Genomic DNA, 14,006 nt, shown 5'->3' with positions numbered 1-14,006 from the left:
TTACCTCTGTGACAGCAGCAGTGTAAGACACTAATTAGCAACTGCAACTCTGTAAGCAGCAGTAACAGCCACTGATTATCAGCCACCACTGTGCCAGCAGCAGTAACAGCCACGGATTACCAGTCGCCACTGTGCCAGCAGCAGTAACAGCCACTGATTACCAGTCGCCAATGTGCCAGCAGCAGTAACAGCCACTGATTACCAGTCGCCAATGTGGCAGCAGCAGTAACAGCCACTGATTACCAGTCGCCACTGTGCCAGCAGCAGTAACAGCCACTGATTACCAGTCGCCACTGTGCCAGCAGCAGTAACAGCCACTGATTAGCAGTCGCCACTGTGACAGCAGCAGTGTAAGACACTAATTAGCAACTGCAACTCTGTAAGCAGCAGTAACAGCCACTGATTATCAGCCACCACTGTGCCAGCAGCATTATAAGCCAATGTTTAGCAGCTGCCGCTGAGCCAGCAGCAGTAACAGCCACTGATTACCAGTCGCCAATGTGCCAGCAGCAGTAACAGCCACTGATTACCAGTCGCCACTGTGCCAGCAGCAGTAACAGCCACTGATTACCAGTCGCCAATGTGCCAGCAGCAGTAACAGCCACTGATCATCAGTCGCCACTTTGCCAGCAGCAGTAACAGCCACTGATTACCAGTCGCCACTGTGCCAGCAGCAGTAACAGCCACTGATTACCAGTCGCCACTGTGCCAGCAGCAGTAACAGCCACTGATTACCAGTCGCCAATGTGCCAGCAGCAGTAACAGACACTGATTAACAGTCGCCAATGTGCCAGCAGCAGTAACAGACACTGATTAACAGTCGCCAATGTGCTAGCAGCAGTAACAGACACTAATTCTCTGCCGCCACGGTGCAAGCAGCAATAACAGCCACTAATAATTATTTACCTCTGTGACAGCAGCAGTGTAAGACACTAATGAGCAACTGCAATTCTGTAAGCAGCAGTAACAGCCACTGATTATCAGCCACCACTGTGCCAGCAGCATTATAAGCCAATGTTTAGCAGCTGCCGCTGAGCCAGCAGCAGTAACAGCCACTGATTAGCAGCCACCACTGTGCAAGCTGCTGTAAAAGCCAGTGATTAGCATTAGCTACAAAAGATTTGAAATGGAGACTAACCAATGCAAGGCAAGAGCGCTAAACGATACATACAGTGGAGGAAATAATTATTTGACCCCTCACTGATTTTGTAAGTTTGTCCAATGACAAAGAAATGAAAAGTCTCAGAACAGTATCATTTCAATGGTAGGTTTATTTTAACAGTGGCAGATAGCACATCAAAAGGAAAATCGAAAAAATAACCTTAAATAAAAGATAGCAACTGATTTGCATTTCATTGAGTGAAATAAGTTTTTGAACCCTCTAACAATAAAAGACTTAATACTTAGCGGAAAAACCCTTGTTTGCAAGCACAGAGGTCAAACATTTCTTGTAATTGATGACCAAGTTTGCACACATATTTTAGGAGGAATGTTGGTCCACTCCTCTTTGCAGATCATCTCTAAAGGCTCATACACACGGGGTACGGCCGTCGCCGCAACCACGTGGCACGCGCGTGTTGCGGCGACGGTTCGTCCGTGTGTATGACGCGCGCGCCCCGAACCGTCGCCCGTCGGAGCTGTCGCCAGGCGATTGACATGTTCAATCGCCGGCTACAGCCGTCGCCGCAACATCGCCGGAACTGTCGCTAGCCCCGCATGTGTACCAGCTACCCACACACAGTACACGGAGCATCCGGCGGGGGGGAGGAACCTCGGCGACAGCTTCCGCCGCATCGCTAATCCCTCTGCTGCCGTGTGTATGCAGAGGGACTTGGCGACGAGCTGTCGCCGAACTGTCTCCGAACTGTCGCGCACACGCTCCCGTGTGCAGCGACAGCTACAATTGTCCCCCCGTGAGTACTTAACTTAAATCCCTAAGGTTTCTAGGCTGTCTCTGTGCAACTCTGAGCTTGAGCTCCCTCCATAGGTTTTCTATTGGATTAAAGTCCGGCGACTGACTAGGCCACTCCATGACCTTAATGTGCTTCTTCTTGAGCCACTCCTTTGTTGCCTTTGCTGTATGTTTTGGGTCATTGTCGTGCTGGAACACCCATCCACGACCCATTTTCAGTTTCCTGGCAGAGGGAAGGAGGTTGTCGTTCAGGATTTCACGATACATGGCTCCGTCCATTTTCCCGTTAATGCGATTAAGTTGTCCTGTGCCCTTAGCAGAAAAACACCCCCAAAGCAAAATGTTTCCACCCCCATGCTTGACGGTGGGGACGGTGTTTTGGGGGTCATAGGCAGCATTTTTCTTCCTCCAAACACAGCGAGTTGAGTTAATGCCAAAGAGCTCTATTTTGGTCTCATCAGACCACAGCACCTTCTCCCAGTCACTCACAGAATCATTCAGGTGTTCATTGGCATACTTCAGACGGGCCTGCACATGTGCCTTCTTGAGCAGGGGGACCTTGCGAGCCCTGCAGGATTTTAATCCATTGCGGTGTAATGTGTTTCCAATGGTTTTCTTGGTGACTGTGGTCCCTGCTAATTTGAGGTCATTCACTAACTCCTCCCGTGTAGTTCTAGGATGCTTTTTCACCTTTCTCAGAACCATTGACACCCCACGAGGTGAGATCTTGCGTGGAGCCCCAGAGCGAGGTCGATTGATGGTCATTTTGTGCTCCTTCCGTTTTCGAACAATCGCACCAACAGTTGTCACCTTCTCTCCCAGCTTCTTGCTAATGGTTTTGTAGCCCATTCCAGCCTTGTGCAGGTCTACAATTTTGTCTCTGACATCTTTGGATAGCTCTTTGGTCTTTCCTAAGTTGGAGAGTTTGGAGTCTGCTTGATTGATTTATTCTGTGGACAGGTGTCTTTTATACAGGTGACTAGTTAAGACAGGTGTCCTTAATGAGGGTGACTAATTGAGTAGAAGTGTCTAACCACTCTGTGGGAGCCAGAACTCTTAATGGTTGGTAGGGGTTCAAAAACTTATTTCACTCAATGAAATGCAAATCAGTTGCTATCTTTTATTTAAGGTTATTTTTTCGATTTTCCTTTTGATGTGCTATCTGCCACTGTTAAAATAAACCTACCATTGAAATGATACTGTTTCTGAGACTTTTCATTTCTTTGTCATTGGACAAACTTACAAAATCAGTGAGGGGTCAAATAATTATTTCCTCCACTGTATATATATATATATATATATATATATATATATATATACATACACATATATACATATATATACATATATATATATATATATATACATATATACATACACATATATACATATATACATATATATATATATATACATATATACATATATATATATATATATATATACATATATATATATATATATATATACATATATATATATATATATATATATATATATATATATATATATATATATATATATACACATATACATATATATATATATATATATATATATATATATATATATATACAAATACATATATATACATATATATATATACACATATACATGTATACATATATATATATATATATATATAGATAGATAGATAGATAGATAGATAGATAGATAGATAGATAGATAGATATACACACAAATACATGTGGGCCATTGCACATATAGAGGGAATGGTTTTACTAGTGTTTACTGACGCCATCATAAATTCATTTACATACAGATAGTCTTTGACATGCTGTAGCTCATAGCCGGCCAGTGTGGGGATTGAGAAATATATATATATATATATATATATATATATATATGAATAATTGCTCATTAGTGAAGGCCCTTTCATACCTTCACATGTGTGTCAGGGCGGCAGCTCCGTACACTCTTCAGCGCTGTACTGGACGCGCGCGCTCCTGACGATAGACGTGAGCGCGCGCGCACTGTCCCTGGCACGCGCAACCCAAGTCTCCTATGTCTCGCGCTATTTTATCGGCGCAGGAGACTTGGAGAATTTAGGACGTAAGAGGCCGCCAGCCCGGAAGATGAAGCAAAGGTCGGCGGCCATCTTGGATACAAACAGAGCAGATATCATGCTCTAGTGCACGAACGGGGGGCGGTGGTGCGGCGAAAATGAGCAAAGGTACATGTCTGTTCAAATCTATACATTTGTGTGTAATTTAAAAAAAAAAATCAGATAAGGTTAACAATGGCTTTAAGAAAAGCAGCAAAGAAGCCACTTCTCTCCCAATAAAAACATCAGGGACAGATTGATCTTCTGCAGAAAGTATGGTGAATGGACTGCTGAGGAATGGGGCAAAGTCATATTCTCCGATGAAGCGCCTGTAACGATCAGTGTCGTAACAGATGATCGGATAATGCTCACTCAGAACAGTAGTCAGTAAGAACACAGATATCTGATTATGTGGTGATCTGCGGTATCACCAATAGTACAGATAGAAAACGTAAACCTTTTTGCACAAGTGTGGTGATTGGTGCAAACAATAATACAGGAATACTTCTTCCGTGATAGCCTTTGGAGACTGAGGCTTTCACTGGACAGAGAGCCTTCTAAGTGATAACCCTTGAAGGCTGGGGCTTTCACTTGGCAGACAGTGGTCGTACAGGCGGGGTCGGCAACGGGTCAGACAGTAGCGGCACGGAAACGTCAGGCAAATCATAGTTACAAAACAGGCAAGAGGTCGGCAGCGGGTCGGGCAATAACGGTACAGAATCGTCAGGCAAATCGTAGTCGGTTTTCAAGCAATAAGTCGGCAGCAAATCTAATAGGCAGAAGTTCAAAACCAGAAGGCAGAAGCGAGGTCAGAGGTCAAGCAAAAGGCCATAGACTGAAATACAATAAATAGCAATTATAATTATAGCTATCAAAAATCCTAAGCGAAGTGTGACTCCCCGGGGTCCTGCCAGATCAGCACACTAGGAACTGACTAGAGGTCTGAGAGCTAGCACAATGAAGTATTTGCAACAACAGACAAGGAGCAAATGACGGGCAGATCTTTATATCCTAAGGATCATTCAACGGCGCCGCCCAGAAGCCCAGCCAATCAGTGACCTGGGAGCTGTCAGCTGACCGGCTTTCTGGCCGCATAAGAGCGGCGGCGATCTGCGCGCGCGCGAGCCTGGCGCTCGCCATATGTAACAGAAGACCCGGACCTCCCCGTAGCCGACGGGAGGCCCGGGGACGCCGCGGCGGAACATGCCGTGTGTTCAGATGCGGAAGCGGTTTCGCCGCTATCCGCATCAATGGTGACAGCTCCTTTCCGATTGTTTGGGGCATCTGGAAGAAGGCTTGTCAGGAGAAGAAAAGGTGAGCACTACCATCAGTCCTGTGTCATGCCAACAGTAAAGCATCCTGAGACCATTCATGTGTGGGGTTGCTTCTCATCCAAGGGAGTGGGCTCACTCACAATTTTGCCAAAAACACAGCCATAAATAAAGAATGGTAGCAAAACACCCGCAACAGCAACTTCTTCCAACAATCCAACAACAGTTTGGTAAAGAACAATGTATTTTCCAGCACGATGGAGCACTGTGACATAAGGCAAAAATGAAATCTAAGTGGCTCGGGGACCAAAACGTAGAAATGTTGGGTCCATGGCATGGAAACTCCCCAGATCTTAATCCCATTGAGAACTTGTGGTCATTTCTCATGAGGCGAGTGGACAAACAAAAACCAACTAATTCTGAGAAACTCAAAGAAGTGATTATGAGAAAATGAGTTGCTATCAGTCAGGATTTGGCCCAGAAGTTGATTAAGAGCATGCCCAGTTGAATTGCAGAGGTCCTGAAAAAGAAGGGCCAACACTGCAAATACTGACTTTTTGCATAAATCTCATGTAATTGTTAATAAAGACTTTGAAACGTATGAAGTGCTTATATTTATATCTAAGTACATCACATAAACAATTGAAACAAAGAGGCCACTCTGCAGTGTTAGGGAGTCTTGCCTTTGACTCCTTACTGAATAGGTACTGACCCTAGCCCCCCCCTCCCCCCACAATTACAATACCTGATGCCTAACGCCCTACCCGATATCTTAACCTAGCCAAACACCCCCCAACCTGACACCTATCGCCACCGCACAAACACCCTACATGATGCCTAACTCTAACCATCCCCCCCAACACACACACAAACACCCTACCAAATGCTTGACCTTAACCCCCCTCCCCCCATAAACATTCTACCTGACACCTAATGCAACCCTCCCCTGCACAAACACCCTACCTGATGCCTAACCGTAACCATCCTCCCCGCACAAACACCCTATCCAATGCTTTACCCTAACTGAACACCCCTTCCAACACCCTACCTGACACCTAAAGCCACCGACCCGCACGAACGCTGTAACGATTGTGGAATCGTATTCGCGGTCAGCGCACCAGACGTGCGCTGACGCGGCGGATTTCCTCCACAAGCGTATATTTGAGGACACCCAGGCTAGGTGCTATGCACCCGCAGAGGGCAATTCCCTCTGGCAGATGGCGCTGTGGAGTGCAGGCGAACACAGTCGCTGCACAGCCACAGATGCCAGACGGGAATTGTACAGATCCAGGACAAGGTACGATCAGGCAGGGCTGGATAGCCCACAAGAAACAGAGCAAAGGGACAGAACCAATGTGTTTCCACCAAACTAGTCGCCACCCAGCGACGGTGAACACACAACGGCGGAAACGAAGTGGGAATGCAATCGCAAGAATGGCGATTGCCAACAGAGACACAAGACTGAGCAAAACAGGGCACGAGGGTAGCAAAGGCACAGCAAATAATACAATGAGGAGATACGGAAAATAACAAACGCTAGCTAACCGCGAACACCGCACTCATTCGCAACAGTGCACGCGGTTATGCGCGGTCTCCACGTGATAAGCACAATAGAGACAAGCACGCCTACCTAACCATTAACAGACAAACATGAAACAGAGGACGCGAGCGCTTGCTTAACGGTTACCTCACCGAGCCTCCAGCAAGCGTAGCAGACAAGACAGGCACACGAAAACAGGGACAAGCGAGAGATAGGATCCACAGCACTAGCGAAAAGTGGCTAGCGCGATCCAGGTACAGAGTAGCAGAACAGAAGGATCCCCAGCGCTAGCGAAAAGTGGCTAGCGCGATCCCAGAAGACAGAACAGAAGGATCCCCAGCGCTAGCGAAAAGTAGCTAGCGCGATCCCAGAAGACAGAACAGAAGGATCCCCAGCGCTAGCGAAAAGTAGCTAGCGCGATCCCAGAAGACAGAACAGAAGGATCCCCAGCGCTAGCGAAAAGTAGCTAGCGCGATCCCAGGAGACAGAACAGAAGAGATAGCTGGTAGCAACCGCTGCACCAGCTATACTCCAAGAACAGAGATCAGAACCGTTTCCTGTCGACCACCGTTGGGACAGGACAATGGCAACAGAACAAACAAACAGATAATACAACCTGACTGGGCTAGAAGGGGAGCCTAAAGCAACCCCCAGGAATTAACTATACTAGATAGCAACGGCTGACACTCCAGCAGTGTCCATCAGGAACAGACCATGGAAGGGAAATGACCAGCAAAGCCTTCTGGGAAACATAAAGCTCTTATAGTGCCAGTCATCAAAGAAGGCAGGTAGGGGATTTGCATAACGAATGTATGCAAATTCCCCAGCAAGAGAACAGACCGGAACTTGCAATGGAAAGACAGGTCTCTGTTCCAGAGTCCTGCAGCATGCAAACCTAAACAATGGTCAAAAGGCTGCCTGCCTGCGCAGGCAGCTGAGCGGATTCTCACAAACGCCCTACCTGATGCCTAACCATCCCCCACACACAAACACCCTACCTGATGCCTAACACCCTCCCCCCCACAAACACCCTACCTGACACTTAATGCCACCGCCCCGCACAAACACCCTACCTGATGCCTAACTCTAATCATCCCCCCCAACACACACACAAACACCCTACATGATGCCTAACCCTAAACCCCCTCCCCCCACAAACATCCTACCTGACACCTAATGTCACCCTCCCCCCGCACAAACACCCTACCTGATGCCTAACCACCCCCGCCCAAACAGCCTACCTGACACCTAACGCCACCGACCCGCACAAACACCCTACCTGAAGCCTAAACCTAATCATCCTCCCGGCACAAACACCCTACCTGTTGCCTTACCCTAATCATCCCCCTCACACAAACACCCTACCTGATGCCTAACTCTAATCATCCCCCCAACACACACACAAAAACCCTACATGATGCCTAACCCTAACCCCCCTCCCCCCACAAACATCCTACCTGACACCTAATGCCACCCTCCCCACGCACAAACACCCTACCTGATACCTAACCACCCCGACCAAACATTTCACCAGAAAATTAACGCAATGCGGGCAAACATTTCACCAGAAAAGAAACGCAATGCGGGCAAACATTTCACCAGAAAAGAAACGCATTGCGGGCAAACATTTCACCAGAAAAGAAACGCAATGCGGGAAAACATTTCACCAGAAAAGAAACGCAATGCAGGCAAACATTTCACCAGAAAAGAAACGCAATGCGGGCAAACATTTCACCAGAAAAGAAACGCAATGCAGGCAAACATTTCACCAGAAAAGAAACGCAATGCGGGAAAACATTTCACCAGAAAAGAAACGCAATGCGGGCAAACATTTCACCAGAAAAAAAACGCAATGCGGGCAAACATTTCATTAGAAAAGAAATGCAATGCGGGCAAACATTTCACCAGAAAAGAAAAACAATGCAGACAAACATTTCACCAGAAAATTAACGCAATGCGGGCAAACATTTCACCAGAAAAGAAACGCAATGCGGGCAAACATTTCACCAGAAAAGAAACGCAATGCGGGCAAACATTTCACCAGAAAAGAAACGCAATGCGGGCAAACATTTCACCTGGAAAAAAAAAACCACAATGCGGGCAAACATTTCACCAGAAAAGAAACGCAATGCGGGCAAACATTTCACCTGGAAAAGAAACGCAATGCGGGCAAACATTACACCTGGAAAAAAAAACGCAATGCGGGCAAACATTTCACCTGAAAAAGAAACGCAATGCGGGCAAACATTTCGCCTGGAAAAGAAACGCAATGCGGGCAAACATTTCACCTGGAAAAGAAACGCAATGCGGGCAAACATTTCACCTGAAAAAGAAACGCAATGCGGGCAAACATTTCACCTGGAAAAGAAACGCAATGCGGGCAAACATTTCACCTGGAAAAGAAACGCAATGCGGGCAAACATTTCACCTGAAAAATAAACGCAATGCGGGCAAACATTTCACCTGGAAAAGAAACGCAATGCGGGCAAACATTTCACCTGGAAAAGAAACGCAATGCGGGCAAACATTTCACCTGGAAAAGAAAGCATTTACTCACCTGGCAGAAGTCTCCGGCCTCTGGCGCGCTGCTCCCGGGATCACCTTCCTCCTGAAGTCTCCCGCGCTGACAACCTGGCAGAGCAGGGCTACGGCAAGATGGCGCCCGAAGCCCTGTACTGGAGACAAATAGTCTCCAGTACAGGGTTTCGGCAGCCATCTTACCGTAGCCCTGCTCGCCTGCCGGTGTTGGAACAGACACCGGAAGAGGAGGCTGGAGCGGGGCTGCGGGCAATGAACTGGCACGGCGTCTATAGACGCCGCTGCCAGTTCATAAGGATAGAGTGGCCAGAGTCCCGAGGCCGGGACGTCCCGCTGCTGAAAGCGGGACGTGTCCCGGGACCTCATGCAGCCTGGGACAGCGGGCCCCGAATCCGGGACGTGTCCCGGGCAATCCGGGACGTCTGGTCACTGTGATATGTGAGGAGAGGTCAGTGGTCAGTGTTGGTGCCAGGGAGAGTTGAGGTCAGTGTGGATACTAGGGAGGGGGGAGGTCAGTGTGGGTGTGGTGGGGATATGTGAGGAGATGTCAGTGTAGGTGCCAGGGATAGTTGAGGTCAGTGTGGGTACTAGGGAGGGGGGGGTCCAGTGTGGGTGTAGGGTGATATGTGCGGAGAGGTCAGTGGTCAGTGTTGGTGCCAGGGAGAGTTGAGGTCAGTGTGGGTACTAGGGAGGGGGGAGGTCAGTGTGGGTATGGTGGGGATATGTGAGGAGATGTCAGTGTAGGTGCCAGGGATAGTTAAGGTCAGTGTGGGTACTAGGGAGGGGGGAGGTTAGTGTGGGTGTGGTGGGGATATGTGAGGAGATGTCAGTGTAGGTGCCAGGGATAGTTGAGGTCAGTGTGGGTACTAGGGAGGGGGGAGGTCAGTGTGGGTGTGGTGGGAATATGTTAGGAGATGCCAGTGTAGGTGCCAGGGAGAGTTGAGGTCAGTTTGGGTACTAGGGAGGGGGGAGGTCAGTGTGGGTGTTGTGAGGATATGTGAGGAGATGTCAGTGTAGGTGCCAGGGAGAGTTGAGTTCAGTGTGGGTACTAGGGAGGGGGGGGTCCAGTGTGGGTGTAGGGTGATATGTGAGGAGAGGTCAGTGGTCAGTGTTGATGCCAGGGAGAGTTGAGGTCAGTGTGGGTACTAGGGAGGGGGGAGGTTAGTGTGGGTGTGGTGGGGATATGTGAGGAGATGTCAGTGTAGGTGCCAGGGAGAGTTGAGTTCAGTGTAGGGTCTAGGGAGGGGGGAGGTCAGTGTTGGCATGGTGGGGCAATGTGAGAAGATGTCAGTGTAGGTGCCAGGGATAGTTGAGGTCAGTGTAAGTACTGGGAGGGGGGTCGGCGTGGGTGTGGTGGGGATATGTGAGGAGCGGTCAGTTTTAGTGCCAGTAAGAGTTAAGGTCAGTGTTAGTACTGGGGAGGAGGGAGGTCGGTGTGAAGGGATATGAGAGGAGAGGTCAGTGTGGGTGCGTTAGTTTGGGTACTGGGGGGAAAGATCAGTGCTGGAGGGGGAGAGGTCAGTGTGGGTGCTGGGGAGGGAGAGGTCAGTGTGGGTGCTGGGGGGAGGTCAGTGTGGGTGTGAGGGAGATATGTGAGGAGAGGTCAGTGTGGGTGCTGGGGGGGAGGTCAGTGTGGGTGTAGGGGGATATGTGAGGAGAGGCCAGTGGTCAGTGTTGGTGCCAGGGAGAGTTAAGGTCAGTGTGGGTACTAGGGAGGGGGGAGGTTAGTGTGGGTGTGGTGGGGATATGTGAGGAGATGTCAGTGTAGGTGCCAGGGATAGTTGAGTTCAGTGTAGGTTCTAGGGAGGGGGGAGGTCAGTGTTGGTATGGTGGGGAAATGTTAGGAGAAGTCAGTGTAGGTGCCAGGGATAGTTGAGTTCAGTGTGTGTACTAGGGAGGGGGGAGGTCAGTGTGGGTATGGTGGGGATATGTGAGATGTCAGTGTAGGTGCCAGGGATAGTTGAGGTCAGTGTAAGTACAGGGGGTGGGGGGTCGGCGTGGGTGTGGTGGGGATATGTGAGGAGCGGTCAGTGTTGGTGCCAGTAAGAGTTGAGGTCAGTGTGGGTACTGGGGGAAGGAGCCTGTCAGGGGAGGCACCATATTACCTACCTGAACCATATTCTACCTGAAGTGTTACGTATGTGGTGGGAGGAGTTTGTCGTAGTTAGTGGGCGGAGCTTACCGCGGATGAGGGGCGGGGCTTCTCCCGGCCGAGGGGCGGGGCTTCTCGCGGCGAGGAGCAGTGCCTAGTCCGACATCTCCATCTCCCTGCAGCTCGGGGTCACGTGACAGGCTCTGTGCTTCTCCAGTGACATCATACTCCTCATAGCATCCCATCACTGCCCCCTGGAGGCATCAACTAGCATTACACGTGTCTGCTAGAGACCACTCCTCCACTCCCAGCAGCGATCTCCGCTCTCTGCCTCCCTCTCACCCCCGCAATCTGCCCCCGAACAGCCGCCTCCCCGCCGCTAGCTCTGTGACCGCCAGGGGGCGCCCATGGATCGGGGGATTTCCACAAGAAAGCGGCGGTATTCCTCAGGGTTTCCTGTTCGGGTCTTCAGGGGGAGGTACGGAGATGGAGAGGCAGCAGGGGTCCCGGGTTTGCGGGTCGCCGATCGCCTGAAAACCTGCAAGGAGGCCGGACAAGAAGCACAAGTCTGGCGCGCGGAGGATGTGTCTGTTCTCAACGTGGTCCTCTCTGTGGCTTTATAAGGAAGCTCCGCTGTAGGAGTGAGGCACTCGCCTCGAGACCTCTGTCGCTGATCGCAGCTCCGATGCCGCACACTGAAGAAGGAAGGAATGTTTTGGTAATTATTGTTTTTTTTTATATTATTTAAACAACAATCATAGAGTCACATATAAGGATTTCAATACAGCAATTATGGTAATTAAAGCGGTATATATAGTAAGTAGCCAGAGAGTAGGTATGTAACCAGCTATACCAAATGATATCGTAAATGACTGTTATATATAACTGTCAAATGGCTATAAAAAAAATGTGTGTGTGTGTGTGTGTGTGTGGCAAAGTTTTATTGAAAAGATAATCAAAGTCATTATATAAGAAAAGCCAGTGAGCCTCACGCAGGAACCAATACATCAGTGTGAATTATGAAAAGAGGTAAACAAATATGATCACATCCTTAGTTCAGAATAGACTATCAACGAAATGCAAACAATGCTGTTTTTTCCCCCACCTGATGACGTCACAATACTCACCTGGGTATAAATACAGGATGCTGGGATTACCTGATGACCTCACAATACTCACCTGGGTATAAATACAGGATGCTGGGATTACCTGATGACCTCACAATACTCAGCTGGGTATACATAGAGGATGCTGGTATTACTATCTGATGACCTCACAATACTCACCTGGGTATAAATACAGGATGCTGGGATTACCTGATGACCTCACAATACTCAGCTGGGTATACATAGAGGATGCTGGTATTACTATCTGATGACGTCACAATACTCACCTGGGTATAAATACAGGATGCTGGGATTACCTGATGACCTCACAATACTTAGCTGGCTATACATAGAGGATGCTGGTATTACTATCTGATGACGTCACAATACTCACCTGGGTATAAATACAGGGTGCTGGGATTAACTGATGACCTCACAATACTCAGCTGGGTATACATAGAGGATGCTGGTATTACTATCTGATGACGTCACAATACTCACCTGGGTATAAATACAGGATGCTGGGATTACCTGATGACCTCACAATACTCAGCTGGGTATACATAGAGGATGCTGGTATAACTATCTGATGACCTTACAATACTCACCTAGGTATCAGTACAGGATGCTGGGATTACCTGATGACCTCACAATACTCACCTGGGTATAAATACAGGATGCTGGTATTACCTGATGACCTCACAATACTCAGGTGGGTATCAGTCAGTACAGGATGCTGGGATTACCTGAGGACCTCACAATACTCAGCTGGGTATCAGTACAGGATGCTGGGATTACCTGATGACCTCACAATACTCAGCTGGGTATCAGTACAGGATGCTGGGATTACCTGATGACCTCACAATACTCAGCTGGGTATCAGTACAGGATGCTGGGAGCCTCTATCTTATTATTTATTTTTATTATTTAAACAACTCTTTTTATTATTTAAATAACAATCATATAGTCACATAAGGATCTCAATACAGCAATGATGGTAATTACAGCATGTATAGTAGCCAGAGAGAAAGTTATATAAACAAATATACCAAATTGTATCAGAAAGGACCTTTGCATATAACTGTCAAAAAGCTATAGCAGGGCTCTGTGGAAGGAGTCATTGATGCTAGAGGTCTGCCGCTGATCGCAGCTAGGATGCCGCAAGAAGGAATATTTTAAAGTAATATTGTTTTTTAATTATTTAACACAAAGATCATAGAGTCACATTTTATATTTTTTTGTTTCAACGTTTTATTGAAGAGATAAGCAAAGTCATTTTATACACAAAACCCAACTAGCTTCATGCAGGAAGCGTTACATCAGAGTGAATTATGAAAAGAAGTAAACAAATATAATCAGGGTCGGACTGGGACACCAAGGGCCCACCAAGGAAGTTTCAGCCTGGGGCCCACCCCCCTCTCCTCCTCCTCCCTCCCCCCCCCCCCCCATTTTGGGCTCACATACACATGTACTCTAGAAATT

General features: G+C 48.1%; 1 long non-coding RNA gene across 4 annotated transcripts in view; it reads right to left on the bottom strand.

The window, feature by feature from the left end:
- The window catches only part of LOC137545897 (uncharacterized), a 104,937-nt gene that overhangs the window by 7,734 nt on the left and 83,197 nt on the right, over positions 1-14,006 (bottom strand). Inside the window, exon 1 of one of the 4 annotated variants that reach the window (XR_011026115.1) lies at positions 11,509-12,290. The exons of 1 other annotated variant lie outside the window; for it this stretch is intronic. This is a non-coding gene — a long non-coding RNA (uncharacterized lncRNA). Of the gene's footprint in view, positions 1-9,345; positions 9,441-11,435; positions 11,479-11,508; positions 12,291-14,006 lie in introns of those variants that run through there. 2 more of the 4 variants (XR_011026116.1, XR_011026117.1) reach the window with 2 other exon arrangements.

Source organism: Hyperolius riggenbachi, chromosome 2 (genome assembly GCF_040937935.1).
Source record: "Hyperolius riggenbachi isolate aHypRig1 chromosome 2, aHypRig1.pri, whole genome shotgun sequence".
Lineage (NCBI taxonomy): Eukaryota > Metazoa > Chordata > Amphibia > Anura > Hyperoliidae > Hyperolius > Hyperolius riggenbachi.
This window is presented reverse-complemented; position numbering and strand designations above follow the sequence as displayed.